The 7,626-nt window shown below is 39.7% G+C and overlaps 1 pseudogene; it reads right to left on the bottom strand.

Moving 5' to 3' along the window:
- Nucleotides 1-223: 223 nt before the first annotated feature.
- Nucleotides 224-695, bottom strand: LOC110306028 (interferon-induced transmembrane protein 2 pseudogene; annotated as a pseudogene).
- Nucleotides 696-7,626: the final 6,931 nt, after the last annotated feature.

Genomic DNA, 7,626 nt, shown 5'->3' with positions numbered 1-7,626 from the left:
CTTTTCTTTTCTTTTCTTTTCTTTTCTTTTCTTTTCTTTTCTTTTCTTCTTTTCTTTTCTTTTTTTTATTTCCAGAGTTGCCACCACGTGCACTTTATTGAATCCACTGTGGACAGATATGTGAAGGTAACATTTGCATACTCATAGGGTAAAGGGTCTAGGCTTCAGCCTGGGGTGGGGGACGGGGTGTTGGGTGGGGCAGATGTTGACCTTGGAGCACAGGGCAGCTAGAATCCAGAATGGGGTGTTCTTTGTGAAAACAACTGAAAGACTACCACAGAGGTGGTAGAGAAAATAATGATGCAGATAATGACCATAAGGATGCTGAAGATCAGGGAGCTGATATTCATGCACTTGGCAGTGGAGGCATAGGCCTGGGCTCCAATCACATCGCCCATCATCTTCCTGTCCCTAGACTTCACAGAGTAGGCATAGGCAATGAAGCCCAGGCAGCAGGCGTTGAAGAAGAGTGTATTGAACAGGGACCAGACCACATGGTCAGGCACCGATGCCATTTTGGGCATGTTGGTCACGGTGGTCCTCACAACAGCTGAGTTGTTGGGTTCCCCCAGCTCAGTCACCCCGTATTCCTCTGTTTCATAGCTTGGAGGAAGTCTGGCATTGGTGGGCAAGAAGGCTTGAGAATTGTGGCTCATGGTACTGACTCTGGAACAATCGCCCTGTCTGGAGGATGGCTGCTGCTATTGCTTCGCTCATTTTCTAAGTGGAAGAAATATAAGGAAATGAGAGAAGTAGGCATGCATTATGTTTTGGATATAAGTGGGCCCCAAAGCTCATATGTTGAAAGCTTGATGGCCAGCTAGTGGTGTTTTTGAGAGGTGATTTGCTCATGAAGATTGCAACACCATTGATGAATTCATAGTTAAATGGGCTATTGGGAGATTGGGTTTTAGCAGAAAGACACTGGTGGTGTCTTTTTGCTTCAGACTCTGTGACAGGGTCAAGGGACTATGGACTAAGACATTTCTTCTTTTGTATTGCTTTTCTCATATATTTTGACATGGGGTAGAAAGCCAGTGCAGAAGCACAGGTGGATTGTGACTTTTGCCTCATCTTCTCTCTGTTGAAGTATATTGTGCATTAGACATAGGCTCTCACATACGTTAGCTCTTACTTATGTTAGGCAAGTGTTCTTCTGACTTGTATCCTCCTCATCTTATAACTTTTATTTTGCAACAGGGTCTCTCTGTTGCTTGCCCAAGCTGGCCTCAAACTCATTATCCTTCAGCCTCTGCCTCCTCAGTCACTGGGATTATATGTTGGTCCATCACACTCTGCTTCTGAAACTGAAGCAAGAGTATCCAGTTATCATGAAATAGGTGCACACAGATGAGATGAGGCTTTGGGAGGGAAGTTGTTAGGATAGAATGCTATTTGATTGGGGCTCTTTGCCTTAAAAGACAGAACTGGGAGAGGTCTCTATTTCTAGGCAGATATACAAACACAGCCCGAGTCCTTGTTTCCTTTTTGGGCACCTCATGTATGAGCACACAGCAATGCACTTGGCAAAGAGCTAAGAACAACTTGGTATCAATTTACTTTTCAGCAGAAGCCAAAGATGTCTGCTATTACAGCTTTGAGGTTTTGTGAGTCCTTTTCACATAGTTCAGTATCATTGTTAAGTTTCCCGTAGTTAGATGAATTGGAGAACCCCAAAGTGGCTGGGGGTTAGGAGTAGGAGTGAACACTCTGAGCCAGGAAAAACTGAGAGGCCATGTGACTTGTGACTCGATTTCTCCAGAGTGTGGGCACAGTCTCTTCCTCTCACCACAGGCTGCCTGCTTCAATACTCCATGTCGACCCCGTGGCTTGGATTAGTCTCCTGTGCATGTGAGCATGTTCATATAGTATACTTTAAATGATTACATTGGAAAATGAATAATGTAGGGTCTATACAGAATGTGCTACAGTATAATTATGGTAGCACAAGGTAATCTGATTTAAAATGCTAATTCAGTGCTCTTCAGATGTAGTTCTAAAGACCATCATCATCTTTTGACCACGTCAGCAAGTACTTGTGACTGAAGTCAATTTCTTGTGGTCTTCACATGGAGAGAATGAGTGTATGGGTCCCCAAGTTCTTTATATTTAACACTTGATGAGTTCAGTTGTCTGTCTTTATTCCATTTCCTGGATCAGTGGTTAGATCTAATTTCATCTATTGTGTCTAAAATTTAATGCCTGATGGATCAGGTTGACAACTAGAGATAAAGCTGTAGATAGAGATAAAAACTAGTCTAATAGTCTAGAATTATATATATATATATATATATATTTTTTTTGTTGTTTGTTTGTTTGTTTGTTTGTTTTTTGGTTTTTTTTGTTTGTTTGTTTTTAGAGACAGAACCTTTCTCTGTGTAGGCCTGGCTGTCCTGGAACTCACTCTGTAGACCAGGCTGGCCTCGAACTCAGAAATCCACCTGTCTCTGCCTCCCAAGTGCTGGGATTAAAGGTGTGTGCCACCACTGCCTGGCTAGAATTATAACTTAACTTTGATTCTTTTTTTTTTTTTTTTTTTTTTTGGGTTTTTCGAGACAGGGTTTCTCTGTATAGCCCTGGCTGTCCTGGAACTCACTTTGTAGACCAGGCTGGCCTCGAACTCAGAAATCCACCTGCCTCTGCCTCCCGAGTGCTGGGATTAAAGGCGTGCGCCACCACGCCCGGCTTTAACTTTGATTCTTGTTGCTGTGCAAGTACAGAAATTTTTCTTGGAGATGGGTTCTTAATGTGTTGCTAGGTTTGCTTTGAACTCAATCCTCTTTAATTAAAAAAATATGCATATAAATGTTTTGCTTGCATGTGTGTATGAGCAACTGTGTCTGATGCCATAGAGGTCAAAAGAGGGTCTATGCCAGTGATCAGAACCAAACCCTGGTCCTCTGGAGGAACAAACAGTGCTCTTAATTTCTGAGCCATGTCTCAGGCTCTTCACAAAACTCTTGCTTCACTCTCTTAAGAAACTGGGATTACAGGTATGTGCCAAGGCAGCAGGTTCTACCTGTGGCTTTTTGTTTATTTGATGCCTTCAGAGAAATGGGGATCCATTGTTTAAGTGAACTGTGCGAGGCTGTTCTGATACAGAATATTGAGCCCCCTTTATCAAGGCCTCTTACCCTATTTGCTTAAAGGCCAATATAACAGCATTTCTTAGGGCTGATTTTCCTTATAAGATATATTGAATATGATAGTGTGTGCATGTCACAGATCTTAATGATTGAGGCTGAGGTTAAAAATAAAACAGAAGGCCAGGAGGGACTAGAGGGATGGCTCAGTGGTTAAGAGTACTTGCTGCTCTTGCAGAGCATCCAGGTTTGGTTCCAGCACCCACATGATTCACATCTATAATTCTAGTTTCCAGAAAACCTGAATGATGCTCTTTTCTGGCATCTGAAAGCACCAGGCATGAATATGGTGTACATACATATATGCAGGTCTCTCTCACACACAAACCTTAAACAAAAGACAAGGAAATAGCTACTGGCAATCCTGAGCCTTACAGGATGTCACCTTAAAGACATTTACCAACAGCTGACATTTGTTGAGGGCTTATTATGTACCAGTCATTGTATGTGTGTTCACTATCCTGCTTTCTAACTGGCAGTTTAAGGGATAGATTGCTTTTTTGTTGTTGTTAAATGAATAAACAGACTCAGAGATGATGGTTAGCTTATGTCCAGATAGTGGAAGAGAATTGGAAAAGACAAAGACAATTCAAATATCCTCATCAAAAGGAGGAAGGATAGTGGGTAGATAAAAGCAACAGATATCCAATACAAAGATCTCTTGGAATAAAGAGGGCCACCTAGCTGATAAACAATAACAACAAAAAAACCCAAACAATTTGTTAATTTTCAATTGGAGATAAATACTTGATTCATGATTCAAGTGTTCATCTACTTAGGGTGTAGTGCCGTCTTGTCTATAAGCCTGGCTAACAGCAGGTTGATTCAGTAGTATACATGGAATGAGATGTTCCTAAAAATGTTTCCATCAAACTATTTAGGTCTGAAGAAGAGAAAAAAAAAATCTCAAATAGAATGTGAAGACCAACATGCATTCTAGAAATGAAGTCCAAAGGTAAATAGTTTAGGCCAATGTTCATCAGGAACCTTCTGCTCTGAGGCTCTACCAGCATCCATATAAAGGTCTTTCTTCCTCATGGTCCAGCAGCAACACACCTCAGGATTCAGGCATTAGGTTCAGCCTCTAACTGACAAGTGGAAGAAGAGAAGATGGGTACATTGTTAAGGCAAGTCTCAAAAATTGCTTATGTCTTTGGCTACAAAAACCTAATAGGTATGACTTCTAATCTTGTGTCATTTGTACTGGTTTAGGGAGAACAAAGAAACTAAGCAAAGCAATATATTTTTCTAGTGTGTCAAGACTAGTCTGTGAGGATTGAGGAAGATCTACTTCCAATGCGTGTAAACAGAAAGAACAAAGAATTTTTTTATCTGGATTGAACCATTCTTTCAATATCCTGTTGGTTCTGCCTCTTTGAGAACCCGAATTTAGTGGGATTATACTTGCCTAACAGGATGAGAAATGTGTTTGAGGAACAGATGCAATGGTTCTCAACCTTCCTAATGCTGTTCCCCATGTTGCAGTGACCCCCAACCAGTTGTGGTGACCCTCAACCACAAAATTTTGTTGCTAATTTTTCTACTACTATGACTATCTGATATGTGACCCTGTGGGGTTGAGACTCCCCAGTTAAAAACCACTGAATAAAAGGAGATGACCAGTCTTTTTTCAGAATGTGGTTGTCTAATGGTCAGCCCTTTCCCTGCTGTAGTAGAGGCCTATCCAAAGGTTGAGCTTCGGCCATCTGGATTGCAAGCATCTTTAAAATGTAGTTGTGAAATTCATCTTTATTCTGTTCCTCTTTTTAGAGCTGGGGATCTAACTCAAGTCTTGAAAGTATGATGAGGTAGGTGTTCTACCATGATTCTTTTATTTTTAATTTTATCTTTCAATCTCCTGGAACTAGCCATGCACCAGGCTGGCTTTTAACATGCCTGTGACAGGCCTTACCATGACTGTTGGCAGAATGTGAACTTTGGATTAGGAAAGCAGTTGAACACTTTAAGCAGGGTTTTTTTGTTTTTTTTGTTTGTTTGTTTGTTTGTTTTTTAAGACAGGGTTTTTCTGTGTAGCCCTGGCTGTCCTGGAACTCACTCTGTAGACCAGGCTGGCCTCGAACTCAGAAATCCATCTGCCTCTGCCTCCCAAGTGCTAGGACTAAAGGTGTACGCCACCACTGCCTATTTCTAATTTTTGCTACTACTATTGATATTTTAGATTTTGTATCTTTTAAAAATATCTATGTGTATGAGTGTTTGCATCCATGTATGTATGCACATGGTATGCAAGGTCAGAATAAGGTATCACATGGAGCTTGGGATGGTTATGAGCTGCCATGTGGGTGCTGGGAACTGAACTGAGCAGATGGTACTCTTTTTTTTTTTTTTTTTTTTTTGGTTTTTCGAGACAGGGTTTCTCTGTATAGCCCTGGCTGTCCTGGAACTCACTCTGTAGACCAGGCTGGCCTCGAACTCAGAAATCCGCCTGCCTCTGCCTCCCGAGTGCTGGGATTAAAGGCGTGCACCACCACGCCCGGCTCAGATGGTACTCTTAATACATCTCTTTAGCCCCCTTTCATTTTCATTTAGACAGTATATTGTGTTTATAGAAGTCAGGATAACTTTCCTTAATACTTTTTTGCTTAAGAAATACATTATTAACAGGTGAATAAGAGATCTTACTTCCATGTTCAATTAACTTCTTATACCATATCTGTATGTATTATTTTTAGCATATGTTGAAGGGAGTCTTCAAAGAAGGGCTAGTGACTGAGAAAACACATTTCAAACTTTAATTTCTTTTTGAAATTACCTTTTAAAAAGACTGGTACAATCTACACTTCCACTAAAAATGTTAAAACAATTGTGTCCTAATTTATGTTAGCACTGTAGGTGGTTGCTGATATAAGCTTTTGCCATCTGATTCATGTGAATGGTACCTTTTGGTAGTTGATTTGTGTTTCACTGATTGCTTTGGATATTTTCATGTTTAAAGAAATACAGAAGAGCTCACTGGCTCATGCACAGATTGAATAGGCCACTGGAGGGAGACACAGCTCTATCACCTCCTGTGTAACATGGGCAAGTTACTTTATGCCTTTTAAAGGCTCTTTTGCAGTATTTCCTCTCTTAAAGCAGAATGTGAAGGCCTGAAACACCTAGCATAAAACAGCACTAAATGACTAACAATTCCACGAATGTGCCATGTTCTGATGAGCCACCCATACTACTGTAGTCCCTTGATAGATTCAGCCTAGTCACACCAGGTGTTTGTGTTGTATACTCTTATGTTCACATAACAAAAGTGTCTAACAAAGCATTTCTCAAAGATATATGCCTGTTGTTACAAGACACACAACTGTTAGTATAGTTAACCTATAGGAATCTTGTGTATGGGGGTAGTAATTATGAGTCTTTTTTTTACTTATGTTGGAGATGTGTCTTAGTCTAACAAATCCTGTTTTATATAGATAGATCATTCTCTTTGCCTTCTAGGGACTGTTTTATGAATGGCTACTGGTTTTCTTTTGGTTAATCATATTACTTTTAGAAAATTTTAGATAAGCTCTGGTTTAAGTAACTTGCCAGTGTCAAACAGTGGGCATTTATTTTTAAAATTATTTATTTTAAAATAAAGTTTAAAATTAATGTAGTCGAAAGTAGTCATACAGAATTTTAATACTATGTAATCTACTGCTCAAGCCAATAACAAACCTTTCTATGCATTTACAAAGATAAACACACAGCTTAAATTTGAGTTCACACCATACACTTCTATCAACTGTTTTGCTTTACCCATTGTGAACATTTTTCTATGTCTGGTCACAATAAATGTGTCTTTTTTATGTTAACTATGTAGGTTTTCTTTTTTCAGTGAACCATATTGTATTCATCATTTTCACTTGAATTTTTGTACCAGTAAGTTTTATGTTTCAGTAGTGTATTATTCTCAATTTCTGTTGTGCTTTTAGAAAATAATTCTAATGTGTCCTTGACTTATAGCTTAATAACTTGAATATGCCAAGTTCCATTGCTGCTAAATAGTGTTATTAGCCAGGACTCAATTTCAAGTAATAGAAACCCAACTCAAAGTAACTTAAACAAAAAGGGGAATTTATTGGTTCACATAACTGAAAAGTCCAGGTGATGTACTATTAGCTTCAGGCACAGTTGGATACAGGGGCAAAAATGTGATCATCAGAACTCAAGTCTCTTCCTCTTTTGGCTCCATTTCCCTCTGTACTGGCTTCATTTTCTGCCCGGCTCATTCAACACAGTAGTAGGCCTGGTTGGTTTGAGTTTTCTCCTACAATCATTCAACATAGTAGGTAGGCCCTGTTGGTTTGAGTTTTCTCCTACAAAGCTAAAGCATCTAAGAGAACTTCTCCACAACTGAGAAAACACCTAGGGTTGATTATCATTGGACAAACTTGAATCATGCATCCATTCCTGAACTAATCACTAGAGTCAAGATGGACTTTGCTGTGATTGATGAGGTTGCAACAAAATGTCCAGCATGAAA

The sequence above is a fragment of the Mus caroli genome, unplaced genomic scaffold (assembly GCF_978045245.1).
Source record: "Mus caroli unplaced genomic scaffold, Mus_caroli_1 scaffold_13, whole genome shotgun sequence".
In the NCBI taxonomy this organism is placed as follows: domain Eukaryota; kingdom Metazoa; phylum Chordata; class Mammalia; order Rodentia; family Muridae; genus Mus; species Mus caroli.
The sequence above is the reverse complement of the archived record's forward strand: the minus strand, read 5'-3'. Positions and strand labels throughout refer to the sequence as shown.